This window comes from Stegostoma tigrinum, chromosome 18 (assembly GCF_030684315.1).
Source record: "Stegostoma tigrinum isolate sSteTig4 chromosome 18, sSteTig4.hap1, whole genome shotgun sequence".
Lineage (NCBI taxonomy): Eukaryota > Metazoa > Chordata > Chondrichthyes > Orectolobiformes > Stegostomatidae > Stegostoma > Stegostoma tigrinum.
Genome location: NC_081371.1, coordinates 18,916,552 through 18,940,581, shown reverse-complemented (window position 1 = coordinate 18,940,581; position 24,030 = coordinate 18,916,552). Strand labels below are relative to the sequence as shown.

Genomic DNA, 24,030 nt, shown 5'->3' with positions numbered 1-24,030 from the left:
GAGATCAAGAATTTGTCGATCTCTGCCTTGAAGGCATCCAACGTCTCAGCCTCCACCGCACTCCATGGCAATGAATGCCACAAGCCCACCACGCTCTGGCTGAAAAAAAATGTTGTCTCATTTCAGTTTTAAATTTACCCCCTCTAATTTTAAGGCTGTGCCCACGGGTCCTAGTCTCCCCGCCAAACAGAAACAACTTCTTAGCGTCCACCCCTTCTAAAGCATACATTATCTCGTAAGTTTCTATTAGACCTCCCCCCAACCTCCTAATGAGTGCAATCCCAGGATCCTTAGCCGTTCATCATACATTAAACCTACCATTCCAGGGATCATCCATTTGAATCTCCACTGGACATGTTCCAGGGCTAGTATGTCCTTCCTGAGGTGTGGGGCCCACACAGTATTCTAAATGGGGCCTAAGTAGAGCTTTATAAAGCCTCAGAAGCACATCGCTGCTTTTATATTCCAACCCTCTTGAGATAAACGACAAACATTACATTCACTTTCTTAATGATGGACTCTACCTACAGAATACTGGACCAACACTCCCAGATCCCTTTGTACTTCATATTGGTGAGGCCATTTTAAGAGTACTGTGTGCAGTTCTGGTTGCCCTGCTATAGCAAGGATATTACTAAATTAGAAAGGGTGTCGGAAAGATTTACAAGGATGTCAGCGGGACTGCAGTGTTTGAGTTATAAGGACAGGTTGAATAGACTGGGACTTCCACTGGAGAGTAGGAGGTTGAGGGGTGACCCTATAGTCTTTTATAAAATCATAAGAAGCATAGATAAGGTGAATAGCAAAAGGTCTTTTCCTGAGGGTAGGGGAGTTCAAAACTAAAGAGCATAATTTTAAGGTAAGAGGGGAAGTTTTTCACACAAAAGATGGTGTATATATGGAACATGCTGCCAGACAAAGTGGTTGATCCGAGTACAATTATAATATTTAAAAGGCATCTTGACAGGTACATGCATAGGAAATATTTAGAGGGATTATAGGCTAAATGCAGATAAATGCAACTAGTTTAGTTTGGGAAACCTGTTCAGCATGGATCAAAGGATCTGTTTCCATGCTCTTTGATTCTATGACTCTATAAAGAGCCAACTGTCAGGCAGCTGACCACCTTTCTTGACTCTTTTTGCCCCATTGTGGGCTGGTTTCCTCCTGGACTTAGAGACAGGTTGATACTAAAGGAAATGAAAGTGGGTGGCACAGCTGGTGATTTTGTTGTGGGTGGAAAGGTGCCCTGAATGAATGAGTGGGCACTGCAGAGGGTGTGCAGTTTTACAGTTATTTGGGAGGTGTAGGGTTGGGGTTTTGGGTTGGTGACAGTAATTGAGGGAAGATGCTGCAGGTGTTACTAGCTGTAACACATGAACCTTGTTGGAAGGTGGGTGCAGGAGTACAGGTTGAGTAAATGTGAAATATCGGAGAGAAGATGGTACACTTATGCTAGCAGTGTGGAGGTCACTGACCTTTTTCATGAATTGTTGTGCATTCCTTCAGTTAGTTGAGTTTGCATTTACTGAAGTGGTAAGCTCCAAACAGGTTGGCATTGTCTGGTGTTGTGGTCTCCTTCGCTTATCCTGGAAGAAGAGGATATCTGCCTGTGCACTACCATAACCAGTAGATCCTCTGGGTCCCTGCTCACAAAGCAGAACACCAAGTTTTCCTGTCTACCATGTCTGAGGCAAATGTCAGGAATAATGCGGGGCCGCTCTGGACTGACAGTGCTTGTACAGGTGCACAACGGTCTTTTAAAGATGCTGCTAGTGCCAAGGATGCTGGTAAACTTTTGGATTTCCCATCAGTGGTGAGCTGTTCCGGGAACATGCAATGCAAGATGGGGTTTAAAATCAAACAAGTGAAACAACATAGAGCGAGTACGTAATTATGAAATAAGTTTGGTAAGATACAGTAACAAAACACGTTGGGCCTTGTGGCAAAAAAAGACTCAAAGAAAACTTGATACAACTGGCATTTAGTCAAAACAAGATTCAAGTCTGGGTAGGGTTCTCCAGGGGTTAGCATTAGGATCATTGCTTTTTGTGACTATATTAATGATGAGGGTGCTCAGGGAAGAACTTCAAAATCAGTAGATGGAACATGGAAATACTGTGAACAGTGACAAACGTCAAGAGGTCACAACCTAGTAAAATGAATGGGCAAGCAGCAGGTGAAAGTGAATACAGAGAAGTATGGTATCAACATTTTGCGAGGAAGAATGAAAAGAGGCAAGATAAAAGAAGATACAAGTCTGAAGGAGTGCAGGATCAGGCAGACCTACTAGTATTTGTGCTCAAATTACTGAAAGGGGCAGGACAACTTAAGAAAGTTGTGGAAAGGCAAACAAAATCTTGAGGTTTGTAGACATTTAGAGTACAAAAGCAAGTACATTATGTTGAAGCTTTATAAAACAACATCTGTCTCAGTATTTTCCTGCATAATTGTGTCCAATTCTGGCCGATACAAGTTTGGTAGAATGTGAAAGCATGAGAGAGGGTGCAGAAATTATTTACACAACCGATTCTAAGAATGAAGGACTACAGTTGTTGGATAGTTAGAAAAAAACGGGACTGTTCATCTCAGAAAATGTTGGGACAACGTTGATATCATTTTTCAAGATCATGAGAGGTATGTACTGAATAGATAGGAATCCGGGAAAACAAAGGCATTTTACACTTACGTGAGGAATAAGAGAATGGTCAAAGAAAGAGTAGGGCCGATCAGGGATAGCATAGGGAACTTGTGTGTGGAGCCTGAGGAGGTAGGGGAAGCCCTAAATGAGTTTTTTGCTTCTGTCTTTACGAAAGAAACGAACTTTGTAGTGAATGAAACCTTTGAAGAGCAGGTGTGCATGCTGGAATGGATAGAGATAGACGAAGCTGATGTGCTGAAAATTTTGTCAAACATTAAGATTGACAAGTCGCCAGGCCCGGATCAGATTTGTCCTCGGCTGCTTTGGGAAGCGAGAAATGCAATTGCTTCGCCACTTGCGAAGATCTTTGCATCCTCGCTCTCCACTGGAGTCGTACCTGAGGACTGGAGAGAGGCAAATGTAATTCCTCTCTTCAAGAAAGGAAATAGGGAAATCCCCGGCAATTATAGACCGGTAAGTCTCACGTCTGTCGTCTGCAAGGTGTTAGAAAGGATTCTGAGGGATAAGATTTATGACCATCTGGAAGAGCATGGCTTGATCAAATACAGTCAACACGGCTTTGTGAGGGGTAGGTCATGCCTTACAAACCTTAGAGTTTTTTTGAGGATGTGACTAGAAAAGTTGATGAGGGTCGAGCTGTGGATGTGGTGTATATGGACTTCAGTAAGGCATTTGATAAGGTTCCCCATGGTAGGCTCATTCAGAAGGTCAGGAGGAATGGGATACAGGGGAACTTAGCTGCTTGGATACAGAATTGGCTGGCCAACAGAAGACAGCGAGTGGTAGTAGAAGGAAAATATTCTGCCTGGAAGTCAGTGGTGAGTGGAGTTCCACAGGGCTCTGTCCTTGGGCCTCTACTGTTTGTAATTTTTATTAATGACTTGGACGAGGGAATTGAAGGATGGGTCAGCAAGTTTGCAGACGACACAAAGGTCGGAGGTGTCGTTGACAGTGTAGAGGGCTGTTGTAGGCTACAGCGGGACATTGACAGGATGCAGAGATGGGCTGAGAGGTGGCAGATGGAGTTCAACCTGGATAAATGCGAGGTGATGCATTTTGGAAGGTCGAATTTGAAAGCTGAGTACAGGATTAAGGATAGGATTCTTGGCAGCGTGGAGGAACAGAGGGATCTAGGTGTGCAGATACATAGATCCCTTAAAATGGCCACCCAAGTGGACAGGGTTGTTAAGAAAGCATATGGTGTTTTGGCTTTCATTAACAGGGGGATTGAGTTTAAGAGTCGTGAGATCTTGTTGCAGCTCTATAAAACTTTGGTTAGACCGCACTTGGAATACTGCGTCCAGTTCTGGGCGCCCTATTATAGGAAAGATGTGGATGCTTTGGAGAGGGTTCAGAGGAGGTTTACCAGGATGCTGCCTGGACTGGAGGGCTTATCTTATGAAGAGAGGTTGACTGAGCTCGGTCTCTTTTCATTGGAGAAAAGGAGGAGGAGAGGGGACCTAATTGAGGTATACAAGATAATGAGAGGCATAGATAGAGTTGATAGCCAGAGACTATTTCCCAGGGCAGAAATGGCTAGCACGAGGGGTCATAGTTTTAAGCTGGTTGGTGGAAAGTATAGAGGGGATGTCAGAGGCAGGTTCTTTACGCAGAGAGTTGTGAGAGCATGGAATGCGTTGCCAGCAGCAGTTGTGGAAGCAAGGTCATTGGGGTCATTTAAGAGACTGCTGGACATGTATATGGTCACAGAAATTTGAGGGTGCATACATGAGGATCAATGGTCGGCACAACATTGTGGGCTGAAGGGCCTGTTCTGTGCTGTACTGTTCTATGTTCTATGTTCTAACCTGTTCTCATTGGCAGAAGGGTCAAAAACTGGAAGACACTGATTTAAGGTGAATGGCTGAGAATATGCTGGGGGTGTTTTCAGTCATAATTTGTTTGTTACTAAAACTGTTGTGGGAATTTCTGGGGCCTAATAGTCTCCTGTTATTCTCTGACCCTCATCTACCGAGAGTGACCAGATAGAGATCTTCAGAGAGTATTTAAAACGGCCTTTATCAATTGCTATAGACAGCTTCGTGGTAGCTGATCATCACATGTTTTAAACACTTAAGGTCAGAGGATAGCAGGGCAGCTATCAGACCCCAGAAATTCCTGCAAGTTTTCAAAAAGGAGTTTAATAATAATCAAAACAGAAAAAACGAAAGGAGGCTTAAAGAGAAAGGGCAGGAATAAAAGACTGGTTAAGTTGCTCATGCAGAATGGTCGGACTGAATGCAACAAAAACAAAGTTGTTGGAAAAGCTCAGCATGAGTTAACGTTTTGGGTCACTGGTTTTCAGAACTCAGTTATTACAGTTGATTAGTCAAGCAATATTTCCATTTCAAAAACCCATGCAGACTTTGTCTAATTCACTAGACTTTCCAAATGTTTGTTATCATGTCTTTTATAATAGATGTTACATCACAAAAGACCATAATACCAGTGGTAGTGTCCACATCTCTGAGACAGCAGGCCCTGGTTCAAATTTAAGAACTACTCCAAAGCTAGGTCATAACATATCTGAACAGGTTAATTAGAAAATATGTGGCATCTAGCATTTTCCCCACTACTGATGTTAGGTACAACTTGTAACTTTTTTCCCCTCCCCTTTTTAAAAATAAAGTGGTTACATTTGCCACCCCTCAAAACTGCAGGAAAACAATGGTAAAATGTTCTCAAATGTTCTTTGTAAACCAAGATGTAATGAAGTCAGGAGCTGAGGGGCCCTGGTGGAACAAAACAAAGTATCAGAGAGCAGGTTAATGCTAAACAAGTGCTGCTTGGTAACCATGCTGACATCTTCTATCACTTCACTGATGATCAAGAGTAGATTGGAGCAGAAATGGGCTGGATTGGATTCATTCTAACTTTTGTGTAGAGGAAATACCTGAACAGTTTGATTACTGTACATCTTCCATTGGGGGGGGGGGGGGGGGGGGGAAGGAGAGGAGAACTGGAATTTGTAGTCCTTAGGTTCAGATTGAATCCTGACATCTTGATGTTTATCTCGTCTAAGTGGCTTCATAATTTTACATACACAGTACACATTTCATAGCCCATTTATGCTTCGTATCATTTAATAATTACTTTCCATAATAACTGAAACAGGATCCATTATAAAAGCTCATCCAACAGCTTGTTTAATAAAAAGAGTGCAGGTGCTGTACCAGGGGATCTAAAAATGAGGTGTCAATCAGGTGAAGCTACAAAACAGGACAATTTGCAAGCCAAATAGTAGGAAGTGACAGGCAAAGCTAAGTGATTCCACAACCAGATCTAAGTTCTGCAGTATTGCCACATCTAGTTGTGGACAACTTACTGGAAGCAAAGTCTCCACAAATACTCCCATCCTCAAAACTGGGGGAGCACAGCACAGCAATGCAAAAGATAAGGCTGAAACATTTGTGATGATTTTCAGCCAGAAGTGCTTGGTGGATTATCCAGCTTGGGCTTCCGCCAGTGAACCCCAGCATCACAAACACTCATATCAATCCACATGACAATTGAGAAACAGCTGGTGGCACTCAATACTGCAAAGGCTATGATAACATACCAGCAATAACACTGAAGACTTGTGCTCCAGAACTTGTTATGTCCCTAGCATTTACCCAACAATGTAGAAAATTGACCAAGTATTCCCTGTGCACAAAAAGCAGGATAAATCCAACCCAGCCATTTTTGCTCCATGGGTCTATTCTTGATCATTTGTAAAGTGATAGCAGGTGGCTCATTTCCTGACTCCTGAAAACCTGCTCACCATTTACAAATTACAAGTCAAGAGTGTGATGGAATATTGCCCACTTGCCTGGATAACTGCAGCTCAGCTCTGGATAACACTCAAGAAGTTTGACACCATCCAGGACAAAAACAGCCTGCCACATACACAAACGTTCACTACCTTCACTACTGATGTTCAATATCTACAAGATGTACTGCAGAAATTCACCAATTCTCCTCAGGCAGCACATTCTAAATCCACAACCACTACCATTTGGAATTCGAAGAGCAGCTGATAAATGGGCCCATTAAGTTCTCCTCGAAGCCACTCACTATTCTTACTTGGAAATATATCTCCATTCCTTTACTATCACTAACTCAAAATCCTGGAACTCCCTCCTCAACAGCATTGTGAATCCACCAACGGCAAGTGAACCGCACGAGTTCAATAAGGCAGCTCACCTTCTCAAAGCCAACTGGAGTGCACAAATAAGTGAAAGCAAAATTCTGGTATTGGTTAAATTCAGTTGGAGAGATGAGTTCTGAACAAGGGTTATGTCGGATTCGAAACATCAACACCGTTTCTTTTTCCACAGATACGGCCAGATTCCCCAACACTGCACTTTTTAATAGGTAATAAATGCCGGTCTGAAAGACGACGCCCACATCCAATGAATGAATAGAAAAAATGTACACACCATGAAGAATACAGATCAGTTATAAAGTTGCGCCGAACCAATAGTTCCAAGCACATTGACAGGGCTTCGTTATTATTTCCCCCCCCCCCCAAAGGACACGGCTTGGCTGATCATCTCTTGTCAGAGAATCAATCATCCTCCCTGGCTCCTTAACTATACAATAGACTCCATATCCTGACAGTTGATATGAGGCAGCTGTGGGACCCAAGGAAGTGTTAACGAAACGATGTGTTTGCCGATTTTCCCGTGTGCTGACAAAATTTTGCTCCGTGTGTAATACCGATTTTTTTTTCCTTGCTTACGAACACGATCTTACCTCGTGTACACATTCACTCCAAGCGCACAGCGATTGGCTTGATCGCCCAGCCGCCTCCCCCACCAACACACACACACACACACACACACACACAGACGGCGCGTCATTTCCGCCTGTCAGCCCTGAAGCTGTCAGCTGTTGATGGAGTGTCGGTAAACAGCGCGAGGCGGCCGCGAGTGTGTTCTGGAACCTCCCCCGAGCATTCTGAGGACAACCGCCGAACAGAGGTGAGCCGCGCCGAGCAGGCTTATGTTGATAAGAGTGCCATCGTTGCTTCCCTCACCGTAGCCATGCACGGTCTCTGGCAGTGTCAATGAGTGCATGCGGTGTTGACGGCAGCAGGTGATTGTAGTAGAAGTTAGCGAGTTATAATGGTTCTCGTTCCCTTTCCTCCCGTTGTGAGCAGCTGAGTGTCAGCTACTCAGCTGGAGAGAACGGGTCCTCGCTACTTGATGTGCCAAGTTAACGGCGGACTGGACTTCGGACCCAACTTCCGGTCAAATGTTGGCACGACTCGTCGGGTGACACTTGGGGGTTCATTTTTGCTGTTGGCAGGTGCAATCAGTGCCATGCTGGGTTTCACTACATTTGTGCTGCCCATCTTTGGAAACCAGTGAAAACATTTGCCGCTTCCAAACTGATGTCATTCCAGAGACCCGTTGGCGCCTCCACTCTTGGATCGTCCCGCGTTAATCCCCCTTCTTTAAATGGACGAATACAGTAACTTATGATGTATGATCAGAAAGATAATTGTTTTCCAATATTTCATTTTTCTCATTTAAATTCCTTGAGTCTGCTCGGGAATTGTATAGCTTTCAATCTTATTAGTCTTTAAAAATGACATTTTTTGGTTGAAAAAGGGTAAAACCAATTCAAGCATATGTAAATCACTATTATTCTGTGATAACTTTATAGACGTGTCATTATTCTGGGTGCTAGGCGATATTTTATTGAATCGAGAGATGAACGGAATGGAGTAAGCTGTTTGCAAAGCTCTTGTTAAAAAGTCAACGAGTTTCTGATCAGTATTTTTGGATGGTTTAAAACCAGGATGAAAACAGTTGTTAGCTGCAGTCATTATTTTTATTTGCTATGTTAAATTTAGGTTAAGTTTCTTTCAAAGGGCAACTTTTTTATTACAATTAGGAAAATCGTTAACACTGTATCAGTCATCTGCAGCTTTTGGAAATTTAAAATAAGTGAATAAAATTTGAATTGTCTTTATTTTTGCAATTTAACCTAAATTTGGGGGAAAGAAACAAGAATGAAACATGTTATCAAAACTTTTTACTGCAATTATTTGCAAGACTTGTGTTGCTGTATTTGATCCTTTTAATGAAATACTGTATTAAAACTAGAATTAAGTTTCACCGAAAACAAAAATAAGACTAAAGTATAAAAGCTTCAATTTTGAATTAAAATAATATATGATTAATATTGGACATTTTATCAATATCACCAAATTGCTACCCACTATTAAATATTAATCTTGTAAAATACAGTTGTGAATGTGAGAACTATTTTATTTATGTACCAGAGGAGGCCTCAGCTATTCGTTTTCATTTGTTGACATCATAGTAGAGCTAATAAGGACAAAAGTCTTTCATAGCCAATCGATGCCCCAAAATACTTCAACCAGTTAAGTACTTCTGAAGTAGCCCCTTTTTGTAATGTAGGAAATGAAGCAGTCAGTTTGCATTCAGCAACATTGTGCTAAATTATGAGAAAATCCGTTTTGTTATGGTGATTGAGCGAGAAATATTGACGAGGACCCCAGGGATAACTTCCAGGTCATCATCACAACAATGCTGTGGAGTGTTTTAAGTCCACTTGAAAGATCAGATGAGGCCTTTGTTTGAAAACAAAAATCACATTTATCAGTACGCACTTCCTCTGTACAGCATTGGAGTGTCAGCCTTGATTAAGTCATGACGTTTGCGCCTATATCCCTTGTACCTTTGAAATAAGAGTATTACCGACTCTGCTTTGGTTAACATTTAATGGAATTTTGCCTTCATATTATTACAGTTAATGGCTTTGGTTGTGGTTATTTGTCATGGTATAATTTTACTGTCATTAGGAAATATTCATAGGTAGTCATTCTGACAAATGTTGAGTAATAATATCTGCAAATGACATTGGAAGACTAAGTAGATTCTCAATAAAACAAACTTCAGGTAATAACATCAGTGTTACAGGATGTTTATGTGGGATATAAAAACCTAAAGAACTGTGGATGCTGTAAATCAGGAACAAAAACAAAGTTGCTGGAAAAGCTCAGCAGGTCCAGCAGCATTCTGAGGAAGGGTCACTGGACCCAAAACGTTAACTCTGTTTTCTCCTCCACAAATGCTGCCAGACCTGCTGAGCTTTTCCAGCAACTTTGTTTTCGTTTATGTGGGATATGCTTTGATCAAAAAATAGAGATTAACAACAAATCGATAATTTCACGTTTTTTTTCATTATGATCCCAGCTGATGGTAGTACTGGACAAGTCAGATCTCCGTATGAAATTTGGCTTGATGATTATGTGCTTTTGAATTATTCAGCTGTCATTCACTAAAATGTAATTACATGAGACTGCAGGTTTTTTTAAAATGGCATGTTTTCTTCATCAGTTATGTGTAGAATACAGTTTACCATATTTTAACACACAAAACCTCTCATCCTGTTTTGTGACATTTATCATGCTAACCAGATATCCTAAATAAGTCGAATCCCATATACCAGCATTTGGCACATATCCATCTAAACCCTTTCTATTGATGTATCCACCCAGATGTCTCTTAAATGTTACAATTGTACCAGCCTCGAGCACTTTCTCCGGCAGCTTATTTCATATACGCACAATCCTCTGCATGAAAAGGCTGCCCCTTAGGTCCCTTTTCAATCTTTCCCCTCCCACCTTAAACCTATGCTGTCTAGTTTTGGACTCCCCATCACAAAGAAAAAACTTTGACTATCCACCCTATTTGTGCCCCTCATGATTTTATAAACCTCTATAAGGTCACCCTCAGTGTCCAATGCTCCAGGAAAATAGCCCCAGACAATTCAGCTCTCCTCGTAGCTCAAAGCTTCCACCCTGGGAACATTCTTGTAAATCTTTTCTGACCTCTTTCAAGATTCACGACATCCTTCCTCTAGTAGGGAGACAGAAATTTAATGGAATGTTCCAAAAGTGGCTAAACCCATGTACACTCAGGTTTTGGAGTAGATTTGTAGTTTGGTTTGTGGGAGTTGAGGTTGGTTGGCTTGCCGAGCTGGTTTCTTGTATCGCAGACGTTTCGTTACCATGTTTGGTAACATTCTAAGTGCAGCCTTCGATGAGGTGTCAGTGTGTTTTCCCACCTGACTTTTAAACTCTAGGGTCTGTTGAGATGGATTGCCTCACTTCAGGTTTCCTTCGTAGTGGAGTGTGTATGGGGTCGAGTTCAATATGTTTATTAATTGCATGCATAGTGGAGTGCCTAGCTTCCAGGAATTCTCGTGCCTGCCTCTGCCTAGCCTGTCCCAGGATCCTGGTGTTATCCCAGTCGAAGTGGTGGTTCTCCTTGTCCATGTGGATTGAGATGAGTGATACTCATTTCTAAACTAAGATCAATTCTTGATTATCATGAACCAAAAACAAGCTGAGGGCCTTCAATGTTTGCACCATCTGTGATTAAACAACCACAGTAAACAAAAACAGAAATTGCTGGAAAAGCTCAGTCGGTCTGGCAGCGTCTATGGAGAAAAATCAGGGTTAACGTTTCAGGTCTAGTGACCGTTCCTCGGAACTGATGGTAGCTAGGAAGAAGTTGGTTTATGTACAGAAGATAGAGTGGGTGGAAGGAATAATGAATAAACAATAAATAGAGAAAGGGCCCAAAGAGAGAGACGTACAGTTGCACAGACAAGTAACCTGGGAGAATGAATAGTTACTAATGAGGACAATTAATGGCTAACAATGAGTTGTGTATAACGGCAGATCTTGTGATATCAAGGCCTGGTGTGAGGGGCCCTCAGCTTGTTTTTGGAAGAAGGTGCATCAAGCCCTAAAATTGTTGAACTCAAGTGGAACATGAGGTGTCGATCTGTGCTGGAGCACTGTAGCAAGGTGGAGACAGAGATGTTGGCCAGGGAACATGGTGGTATGTTGAAGTGGCGGGCAACTAAAAGTTCAGTCTTTTTTGGACAGGACATTGGCATTCTGCCAAGTGGTCACCCAGTCTACACTTTGTATTCCCAATGTATAGGAGAGCACGTTATGAGCAATGAATACAGTAAACTGCACTTATTCAAGTGCAGGTAAAGCACTGCTTTTTCTGGAAGGTGTGTCTGGACCATTGGATACTGAGGAGGGAGAAAGTAAACAGGCAGGTGTTACATCTTCTGTGTTTGCAGCAGGAGGTTCCGTTGGGCTGTTCTTCCACTACTACTTTGGGGATCTTGCTCCCTGGCAGCTCTAAGGTCACTGTTTTGGGAGGACTGTCAGACCTTGTTAATTTTTTCTAAAAACACTTCACAAAAGTAACCCAGTCGTGTGCCACTTTTGTTTTAAATCCAAGCTCTTAATGTTTTGGCTTCAACTGTTTTCTGTGGCAGAGAATTCCACATGTTCACCACCCTCTGGATGATGAAATTTTTCCTCACGGAAATGACCTACCCCATATCTTTAAACTGTGATTCCTGGTTCTGAATTCCCTGGACATCAGGAACATTCTTCCTGCGTTTACCTGCCCATTTCTGTTAGAATTTTTGGTATCCCCCAATCCCCCAATCCCCCAATCCCCCAATCCCCCAATCTTTTTCTTCTAAAATTCAGAGAAAATAGTCCAAAGCAATCTAGTCCGTCTTCATCTGGCAGTCCTACCATCCCAAGAGTCAGTCCAATAAAGCTTTGTTGCACGTCCTTCCTGGGGTAAAGAAACCAAAACTACACATCTCCCCTTCCCCTACCGCATCCCTAAACCAGCCCAGTTCGTCCCCTCCCCCCACTGCACCACACAACCAGCCCAGCTCTTCCCCCCCCACCCACTGCATCTCAAAACCAGTCCAACCTGTCTCTGCCTCCCTAACCGGTTCTTCCTCTCACCCATCCCTTCCTCCCACCCCAAGCTGCACCCCCAACTACCTACTAACCTCATCCCACCTCCTTGACCTGTCCGTCTTCCCTGGACTGACCTATCCCCTCCCTACCTCCCCACCTACACTCTCTCCACCTATCATCTTTTCTCCATCTTCGGTCCGCCTCCCCCTCTCTCCCTATTTATTCCAGTTCCCTCTCCCCATCCCCCTCTCTGATGAAGGGTCCAGGCCCGAAACGTCAGCTTTTGTGCTCCTGAGATGCTGCTTGGCCTGCTGTGTTCATCCAGCCTCACATTTTATTATCTTGGAATTCTCCAGCATCTGCAGTTCCCATTATCTCTACACATAGTACTTCAGGTTGTTCTCACAGGACTGTATACAGTTGCAGCAAGAAATCCTTGCTTTGTTGACGAATCCTATTGCTACGAAGGCCAACACAATTTGCTGCCAGATGTACCTGCATGCTTATTTCTGGCACCACCTATACAACAACATGCATGTCTCATTGCACTTTCTCCTTTCCCAGTCTGTCACCATTCAGATAATACATTTATCCACATCATAATTCAACTGACAAACGTTTCCCCATTCATTAAACTTGTTCAAATCTCACTGCAGCATTTCTACATCCTCTTCACAGTTCACCACCCCACCCAGCTTTGTGTATGTGTACAACACAGATTGCCATTCCAGCTCTTTTTTACTAAAAATTGCTGACCACATGCCTAAGAGGGGATTCTGCTTGAGTCTCCCTCAGAAATGCAGAGCCAAACTTCCATCTTGATTTTTTTTTGTTGCATAAAACTGGCAGTGGAAGACAAGCTGCTGTGTTCTAACATTTAAAGGGCTTGCTAGCCACTTTGACAGTTGCTGTCAAAGGATAAGTATATAAGGTAGGTATGATGTTAAGTTGCTGGTGCCAGAAGGGTAGGGTGCAAGATGGCAAGGGAGCAGGTTGTGGTAGATAGGAGAACTCAGGTCTGGCAGAGGATGGGGTAGTTGTGTGTTGATTTTGGGTTCTGGTCTGGCAGCAGGAGGGTCAGGTGGGGTTGGTGATGAGGACAGTGTTGGGTTTTGAGGGAGTGGAATTGGTGGTTGGGTCCAACATCAGAAATGCCAGAGAGTGGGGTTGGGTCCAGTGTTTGTGGGATGAGGTGGTAGCCGATCAGGTGTGGTAGGCAGTTGTCAGGTCTGATACAGAATCCTGGAACGGTGTTGGGTATTGTGTGTGTGTGGTGGGGGGGGGGGGGGTGGTGCAGCATTTGTTGTCAAAGCAGCATGTTATGTGGGGGAGAGGGATGAGAATGTTGGTTCCCAGAAGTGGGGTGGAAATTAGTTTTAATTAGGTGGTCTTTCACTGAAACACAGCACACAATGCTGCACATTAGATTTTATGAAATGAAAAATTATTACATGGAAGAAAATAATGAAAGACATTATTTACACAGCACTAGTTTAAAGACTTGTAAACACATGGTAAGATATGATCCTATTAATCCGTATAACACTCCTCTACAGTATTGAAACACCAGAGACAGAATCGCTTCCTGTATCACACATGGGGTTTGACTTAGTTGTGGCTTTAGTTCCCTGGTCTTGAGAAACTGACCACCTCTTCCCTGAGCCTTCACACAACCTAACACTTCTAATCCAGCCAGTTTCATCTGGAGTAACTGATTTGCATGTCCAGTTTTAGCCAAAACTTCTGCAAAACTGTCAAACTGGAATCCAGAAGCTTTCTCCAAGCTATGGGTGTTTCCACTTAGAGAGAAAAACTCAATGAATCTTTGCACAACTATTTTGTTTGCTGATAAAAATTCTCCCAACCAAAACAACTATACGCCAGGAATGCACTCTCATACTTTTTTTTATATAGAAGTTGCCATTGGCTACAGAAAAAATCTGAAGTTAATCATTAAACACCTTCATTCCTTGTCCAAAACCCACATGCCACTACCTCCGATCCAAACATTCATCTTTATCTAAATATCATTTATTTTAATTACAAACCTTGCATCACACAGTTATGCCACACAAATGCCAAGCAATGACCATTTCAAATGAGACAGTCTACCAACCTCAGTTTGAGACTCAGTAATGTTAGCATTGCTGAATACTACTTAAATAATCTGGAGATTATCATTGACCAGCAACTTAACTGGATCAACTTCATAAATACTGTTGACAAGTTTTGGTCAGAGGCAGTGAATTTGAGTAACACCTCTCCTAACTCTCACCAAATATAAGGCATAACTGGGAGTGTGATGACTCACTCCCCATTGTCTGTATGAGCACAGTGCCTAGAATATTATAGCATGACACCATCAGCATAAAGCACCTATTTGATTAGCACTTAATCTGCCATTCTATACATTCACAGTTTTCTACTGATGCACAGTGACAGAAGTGTGTAATACATATAGATGCACTACAATATGTTAAGGTTCCTTTGAAAGTGTCGACTAAATTTGCAAGTTCTTTGACTTAGAAGAACAACGGCAGCAGGCATGTGAGAATGCCACCACATGTAAGTTCTCATCCAGATTTGGAAGTATTATCGATATTCCTTTACTGAAAAAGGTCAGGATCCTGGAACTCCTTTTTTAATTACACTATATAGGTATACCTTCACCAGATGAGCTTCATTGGCTCAAGAAGATAGCTCCCCACCAATTTGAGGACATTAATGGATAGGCTACAAATCCTCATATTTTGAGATTTTAAAAGGAAGGATTTGGTCATGATAGACTATAAACAATAAGCTAATCTCACTAAATTAGTAGTTTGTGATTGTTGAAGCTCTGATGGAAATTTAATATGAAAATAATGCATTTGGTAGGTCCAAAATTGTGAGGTGAGAAACATAGCTCAATTCAAGGCAATTAGACAACAAATCAGTGACACCCACATCTTGTGAATGGATAATAATAAAACTGCCACCATCAAAAACGTGTGTTGTAATCGGCTACCCGGCAGAAAATGTGTAAAACATCTGCAAGTTTTCTTATAAGTATTAACAACAATAAGAAGTTTTGCGGGGGAATAAGAGATTTTCGAGTGAATTTCTAAAGCAGGTAAACACACTGGGAAATTAACATCTGTAAAGTTCAATTTTCAACATCAAACCCCACTTCTTTGAAACATTGATAAATTAAGGCTGTGCATTCTAGAATCTTACCACTGCCATACATATGACCAGTACCTATCTTCCGTTGGTGATTTAGTCATTCCATTAAAAAATTTTGTTTTTATCTCCAGGCCCTAGTTTAAGACCCCAGCTTTGTCCTGGCATACAGTGTTGTTCTGACATATCTCAGGACCTGCCAGTTATATATTTCCCTGTGGATTGATAGCTGCCCTTGTACTGATTATGCACAATTAGACATCCAGCATGCATTTGCAATATTCCAGGATTTCTCATCACCTGTGAGAAAACCTATCTTAAATATTTGCAGGACATGACATTTTTAGACTGCTTTTTACCTTCAGCATTGGAATGGTTTTCCTGTACCACATTTCTTTTTCCTCTTTGGACTTCTGTCTCTGCTTAGAGTATTTCCTGGTTTCGGTATATTTGTACTGTCTTCTGTGACATCCATGTTGGCAGTCTTTTTAGTGTGAAACAGCTTACAAGGTTGTACTATCAAACCCATTATGATAATGGGCATAAATTGATGTTGTCTTAACTGGACAAGATCTGCAGTGTATGCAATATTTTCCTCTTCAGCTGATCCCTTCGAGTGACAGTAGCTTTCAGGTTTTGGAACTTCTGTCTTAAATCAGTTTTCTCTGGACTAGTAAGTAGAATTTGCATTGTCACATGCAGCATTTGTGTGTCCTGTCTTATTGCTGATGATCAATAAGTTTGCATTAAATGTGCTTGTGTACTCTTGTGGATGTCCCAAGTAAATCATGTCAACCTTTCATGAGCTTTTAAAAATAACATTATTTATTACCATACATTCTACCTAGTTGTTTAAAACATAATTGCCGTTCGTTTGTGTCGCACACACTTGATACAGATTAGGTGTAGTTGAAGCTAAAATAACATAATATGATTTTTTTTGAGAAAGACCTATGGTTTCTTAACAAAGTTGATGATTTTGTAAAATAGAAATTGTGGTCAAGTAGTACTTTTGTCTGATCTGTGAGGCACCTTATCAAATTTCTAGGACATTGGTTCTTGAGTAAATTCAAAATTGGAACACGTTGGGACAGGGGGAAGACTCATTTTCCCAATTTCACAGTATTTTTGTTTATTACTTTGGCTGCTTAAATGTCTTGCAGCTGGATCATTGGCTTTCTGATAGAAAATTCTTCTGTAGAATAATTTCTTATTCTTGTAAGAGAAATTCAAAGATGTGCAGCATAGGTGAATTAACCATGGTAAATGTGGGTTACAGAGAGAGGGTAGGAGTTGGGTCTGAATGGAATCCTTTTGAAAGATTGGTGTGCACTAGATGAGCTAAATGGTCTACTTCTCGGTTGTAGGGGTTCTATGATTCTAGGTTTAAAAAAAAATGTGGCTTGTTACAAGCCCTTTTTCCAAATAAGATGGTTGGTTAGATCAACCATGCATCAACCATGTGTTGTGGATTTCGCACCTCACATGTTTGTGACATCTTTGCACTTGGAAAGGCAATCTGTCAGTATTGGTCTGGAAAGTTCCTTTTTAGTTCTCACTTTTAGATGGAGGAGTAGTTGTTCCTTGGACAGTTTTTAAACATAAACTAGCAAATTCAGAATATATTGGGACATGACAACTAGAATCCAATTGGTACATATAATTGCTGAAGTGCAGGATAACATTCTAGGCACATTATGATCCAAGTAATCTAATCAGGATTAGAACCCTCAAAATAATACACAGTTGTCATTTTAGGGCAGTTCTCCATGCAAACTTTCAAGCCAGGCACCACCTTGACTGAAGCAGTCTTATATAGTATAGGCATTTAACAGTGAAGTAAATTGGCATTGAAACCATGATCCTTTCACATGACCATTCTATAGCATTCCAGTTTTAAAGATCCTAAAGCTACTTCCACAGATACTGAGAGAAGATAAGTGTGTATTGTGTGCAATTTTGGTATTCTTTTCTGAGGAAGGATGCTGTTGCTTCGAGGGAGTGCAGCAATGTTTATCCGGATGATTCCGAGAGATGGCGAGTCTGACATATGAGGAGAGATTGACTAGGTTAAAATTGTTTTCGCTGGAGTTCAGACGAATGAGGGGTAATCTCATAGAGACTTATAAAATTCTAACAGGACTGGGCAGGGTAGATGCAGGGAGGATGTTCTGGAAAGATGTGCCCACAACCAGGGGTCACAGTGTGAGGATTTGATGTTAACAATTTAGGACGGAGATGAGACATTTTATTAACCCAAACAGTGGTGAACCTGTGGAATTCATTACTACAGGAAGTAGTTGATGCCAAACCTTTGAGTGTATTCAAGAGGCGACTAGATATAGCACTTAGGATGAATGGGATCAAAGTTATGGGCAGAAAGCAGGATTAGACTATTGATTTGGGCAATCAGTCATAATTGTGAAGAATGGCAGAACAGACTGGAAAGGCTCAATGGTCTCCCCCTGTTTTTATGTGTAAGTAAAATGAAGAGCTTGGGAGTTGGGTTGGTGAGGAGTTGGCATAATGTTTGATTGAGGGGATACGTTGCTATGTAAGTGGGTGAAGATGCTTACAGGAGGTCAGATTGGGATGGGGGCATATTTTTGGGAATCAGAATGGCAGGGAAAAGTCAGGATTGGGTGCTGAGTCTTTTAGCAGGGAGTGTCAGAGGGTATGATTGTCAGGTGTACTTGAGCATCTTAAAGTTGAGAGGTTGTCAAGGGTATATTGGGTGGGTGTGGTGGTCAGATTAATAGGCGTTCCATACTTAGGGCATTTTTCTAACTTTTCCTTGGTAACTATTAAGTTAAATCAGTTGGAATTTTCAAGTCCTCCATTCCAGCCCAGAGTTGGTGGTTTTTTGGACTAACTCTTGGGTTCTTGGTTGTATCGCGGCTATCGCATGGTCCTGATGTGTAACTTCTGTTTATGCTGTTGCAGTGGCTGTCTTCCCATCAGAAGAACTGTGCCAATTTAACTGTGTGCTGAAGAGCAATTAATTTAAAGTCTGACTTGTCATGTGTTGAGAAACACATCTTTCTGTGTGCATATCCTATCTTCCTAGGGCCCTCAAATGATCAGGATGGAAGAAGGCAAGGTATTTCTGTAATTCTATATTTGCAATAGAAGCTACATTTGTCATCACTGAGGAGTTGAATAAACAACATCACAAGAAATACCGCCTTTTCCTACTGCCAGAAGGATTAGATTCTCTAAATAGATTTAGCACCTGGTTGGCATCCTAACTGTTGAATTTGCTTGGTTTCTAGAATAAAGTATCCTATTTGAGGCATTGATACATTCATGGCTTCAGACTTCATGCTTCATGAGTTTCATACTGCAGTTATTCTCCATATACTCCTCTCTTTGCTTTGAGACACCAACCAGCATAAACAATAACACTCTCTTTTTGCCCTTTAACCTATGATAATTCCATTCCAAGGAAACTTACATTTGTTTCTAGATTAAAAGGAGATGGAAATTTAAGTGGCCAAGGACAGGTGATGAGGGAAGCTTCAGCTTGAACGTGCTGAAGAAATATATTCACATGCTGGGATCCAATTCCCTGTGATGCTTTAATTTCTCTAATCTTTCTTGTACATCTTTCTCTAATTTCCTCAGCAAATCATGGAGCGAGGTGGCCAACTGTGCATAGCCTTGCACAAACCTATCATCGTAACCAAAGATCAAAATATCAAGGCCATTCTCTGAGACTGAGGTCATTCCTTTTACTGCTTGGATTTTCTCATGGCCTTGGTAACAAAGTGCCCAAGGTACCATCATCATTGAATCAAAATCTCTGCAGTCTGACTGATTAATTTAAAGTCTGACTTGTCATGTGTTGAGAAGCACATCTTTCTGTGTGCATTTCCTATCTTCCTAGGGCCCTCAAATGATCAGGATGGAAGAAGGCAAGGTATTTCTGTAATTCTATATTTGCAATAGAAGCTACATTTGTCATCACTGAGGAGTTGAATAAACTCAGAGCACTCAGTCCCTTGAGTCCACGCTGATCCTCCAAAGAGCATCCCACCCTGACCCAATCCTGGTAACCCCACATTTGCCAGTGGCATTCTCCTATGTTCTGTTTCAAAATACCAACTTTTCATTGTATTCTTCAGTAATGGGTAGCAGACATACTTTGTGCATCTTTGTGAACTTGTAGTGCTTCCTTAATCTCAAATAGAGGGTACGGGTCATCCTTATGAGCTTTTATATTAGGTGCCCAGCAATTGGCACAGATTCTCGGTTTTTCACCTTTCTTCCTATGAGAAAAGACATAGAGACCTGACAACTTTTTGATAATCTCTTGCTTGAAAGATAGTACTAGATCGCTCCCATGAAGGGACGGGATGCAGCAGTAAGAAAGCATTACTGTGTACCCTCATCTTTAGTCACAATCCTGTGATTTACCACTTCACAGTACCCAATGTTGTCATCATCCTCTTTATTGAAAGTTGCCATGTACTTGATGAGAGTAGAAACAACTTCTGCACTTCAGGTGTCCTCCAGCTCACTGGTGTCCATCTTTGAACTGAGCTTAAAAATGTTTCTTCCAGTTGGTCTATTGTTCTTGACCGTGGCAGGTGTAAGGACACCTATGTGCATTCTTTGTTGGAGGTAAACATCTGCATTGCATCCTACCCTTTATACCATGGCACTAAGGATGGCTTCCAGATGGCAAATGGGAGCTGTTACACATATGATGTTACATGATACTTTAGCAAGTCCTAATGTTGCCCACTTTGAGCTGGCTGGAATGAGTAATCAAGAACAGTGGTGTGGAAGAATAAAAGAACAGCCCAATCCCCTGCATTTGTAACCATTCTGGGGTGTGGTACAAGCTGATGTACCTTTAGGTGTGCCGAGCAGTAACAGAAATTCAAGGTGTCTCTGTTACAATGCTTACTTATTTTTCAAACTGCACAAGTGAAGGATATCTTTGCATGCAGTACTGAAATAATTAATGCATGGGGATTGTTCTCCATGATGTTAGTGTCAGGATTCAAGTCACATCTGTGCAGAGGGGTGTCATAACATGGCCAGGGAGATTAATTTACATTTTTTTTAGAATCCATCAATTTACACATCTGGCCCAATTCCACTGTCTATTTTGGACTATCCAGACCTGCTCTTTGCATTTCAGTGCTCTTTTCACAGGGCTCCAGACTTCTGTTCTATTTTTATGCACAGTAGTTGTACCATGTGGCATATGCAAGATACATTCAACACAAATTTTCTATCTCTGCTGCAATGACTGATGGGACCTTGTATGCTTAGATTATTGATCTTTTTTTCCAGACATTTGTTTGGGAAATTTTGGAGGATGGCAGAGATCGCTTTAAAATAAGCCAAATTTGCAGATGACGCAAAAATAGATGGAAAAGCAGGGTGTGAGAGAGATTGAAAGGTTAAGTAAATGGGCAATAAGTTGGCAAATGGAGTGTAATGTGGGAAAATATAAAGTTCATTGTGGAAAGGAGAATAAAAGAAAAGAATATTATTTACATACAAAACAGTGCAGAAAGTTGTGACACAAGTAGTACTTGTGCACAGAACACGGAAAGCTAGCACTTAGGTGCAGCAGGTAATCAGAAAGTCATCAGAAAGTCTGATGAAATGTTGGCCCTTATTCCAAGGGGGTTTGTCTATAAGAGTATAAAAGTCTAAGTGCAGCTCTACAAGGTACTGATGAGACTGCATCTGGAGTACTGTGAGCAGTTTTGGTCCCCTTATTTAAGGGACGATATCATTTCAATGGAATTAGTTCAGAGAAGGTTCACTAGGATGAGCTCTTGGCAGGGAGGGATTGACGTATATGCAAAAGCTAAAACAGTTGGCACACTTCACTGGAATTCAGAAGAGTGAGAGGCAATCTTGTTGAAAGTTATAGCATTTATAAGGGGCATGACAGGGTAAATGTTGAGACGATGTTTCCCTGATTGGAGAATCTAGGACCAGAAAGCATAATCTCAGAATAAACGTGTGCCAATTTAAGACTGGGATAAGGAGGAATTTCTCTTCGGAGAGTTTTGGAACGACTTGCCACACAAAGCTGTGGGTCAGAGTCCTAGTGTATGTTTAAGGCTGAGATAGGTTCTTGGTCAGTAGGGAAATTGCAGTTTATGGGGAAAACACAGGAAAGTGGATATGAGGAATATCTGATCATACTATTGAATGGTGTAGCAGGCTTGGGGGCTTACTCCTGTTCCTATTTCTTATGATCAGACCCAAATTTCGATCAGATTATATGTAATATACTTCATTGTATTAATGGCAGACCAAATTTAGCTGGAATCAGAGTTTTTTTTGTTTGCTGCTACAAATACTGTAGCCAAATATTATGTAGGGCTGATTCGTCCTTTCTGTGCTTCTAATGCAAATCAGTATATTATTGGTATAGAATAATTTCAGTTGTTCTCTAGCCATTGCTTTGTGTTCCTTGCTACCCAACCCCACATTGCAACCCTATGATGTGCTCAGTATTTCCCAATTATTTTTTAATATGCACTTCCCAACTATTGTGTGTGTGCAAAATATGATTAAAAATGTAAACATTTATGGAGTGATAATCAATAGGAACATATGACTTTACCCCGTATGTACACATTGATGCTGTTCTTAGTCTGACAGATTTCAGAATCCACCAGATTGTTGTGGCAGAATTCAAATGGTGTTGTGTTAAAGCAATCAATCATTAACAAAATGTACACTATATGGTTCCTAAATTAGTGTGCCCTCAATGAACTGAAAGCACTGTTCCCATGCTGCAGTTCTTTGACATTCAGTATCATTGCAGAATTTTGACCTGCTGCTTACCAACCCCCATTTGCTTATTTGAATGAACCTGTTCACTCTTATCAATTTGAATAAACCTATTCACCCTGACTTGCCCCATCTTGCTTGGATTATTTTGAGTACTGCAATTTATTAACTACCATCATGATATTTAAAATCTACCACAAAAACATTCCGTAGTTCAATACAGTTTTATTCAAAATATTAGTGTGAACATTACAGAACTGCCGTGTGGAGACTACCATCAAGCAATTTTATGGTGTAGTGCCTGTTTTGTACTCCTTCCAGCTGTAAACATTTCCATGGAGATTATCAGAGTGAGTCAGGGTTCGTGTAATGTTTGTTTTTGGATTGGGCTTGATTCAGCAAGTTCTTCAAAACTTCGGAAGTGCATAACAGTGCTGCTTCTGGTATCCAAACCAAAACCTTTTGAGGATGGTTTTAAGTGTAAATGATGCTTAATCAAGCAGATTAATTAAATTCTTTGATTTAAACTTCTCTAGCTATCAGAGTAATTTAAATTTGCATATTTTTATTTGGCATTTATTACTTGAAATTCTTTACCTCTTTGCCCTTTCAATAAGTCCAAAGCCAGAAATTCAAATGCTGAAAACAAAGTAAGGAAAATACAGGAAAATGATTCATATTGCACTCTATGAACTATGTCTGTGTTGTATCTTCAATAAATTTTCCAGTGTTAGCCTCTGTTACAGTTTGTGCTACCAAAGTGAATAAGCAAAATGTCCTAAACCAGTTTGTAATGATCTTTAACAGAGTGTTGACAGTTTCTTTAATGAAATTATAATGGAAAAATTTAATATTATATGGACAATAATTACTTTAAAGTAATCCTTTCGACCATTGCATTGAAACTAGCCTTACGTATGTGATACACATACAATATGTATTTTATTCATAGAAATATCAAAAAGATAATTCCCTGGTAAAGCAACAAAGGAGAAAATATAATGCATGGAATTTCTTTTTTAAAAAAATTATGATTTTCTGAAAAAAAATTTTTAAATCATAGAGCAAGCAGTAAAGATAATGTATGTTTGTTTATGATAAAACTTCAGACTATTATTTCTGTCTGTGTAGGGCTGCATCATAAATTTCTGCATAAACCAGACCCAACACTGAATTCTTTTACAAACTTAAAGCAACAGCAGAAAATATTGCAAACTTTCCAGGCATAATGGAAAATCATTCACGTAATGAATCATAGAATCCCCACAGTGCAAATAGCCCACTGGGTCTCACATCGACCCTCTACCCAGGCCCGCTCCTCCACCTATCTCTGTAACCCCATATTAATCATGACTAATCCACCTAGCCTGCATATCCCTAAACATTAAGGAGCAATTTAGCCTGGCCAATCCAGCTAACATACACTTCTTTGGACTGTGAAAATCAGAGCATCTGGCAGAAACCCATGCAGACATGGGGAGAGCGTGCAAACTCCACACAGACAGTCACTCAAGGCTGGAATCAAACCTGCATAGTGCTTTGATGTAAGTAATGTTCTGGGGATCTGGGTTTGAATCCCATCACAGCAGATGTGGAATTTGAATTCAATAAAAATCTGGATACCCAACCGGTTCACTGATATCCTTTAGGGAAGGAAATCTGCTCTGCTTGC

The 24,030-nt window shown here is 41.0% G+C and overlaps 1 protein-coding gene and 1 long non-coding RNA gene across 3 annotated transcripts in view; one reads left to right on the top strand and one right to left on the bottom strand.

Moving 5' to 3' along the window:
• The window catches only part of LOC125460694 (uncharacterized), a 29,326-nt gene extending 21,463 nt beyond the window's left edge, over positions 1–7,863 (bottom strand). The window contains exon 1 of the long non-coding RNA XR_007249317.2: positions 7,400–7,863. This is a non-coding gene — a long non-coding RNA (uncharacterized LOC125460694). The remainder of the gene's footprint in view (positions 1–7,399) is intronic.
• Positions 7,505–24,030, top strand: part of LOC125460693 (peroxisome proliferator-activated receptor alpha-like) — a 72,858-nt gene continuing 56,332 nt past the window's right edge. The window contains exon 1 of one of the 2 annotated variants that reach the window (XM_048548401.2): positions 7,505–7,626. The gene's annotated coding sequence lies outside the window, so the exon portion shown is untranslated. The other variant, XM_048548402.2, reaches the window with a different exon arrangement.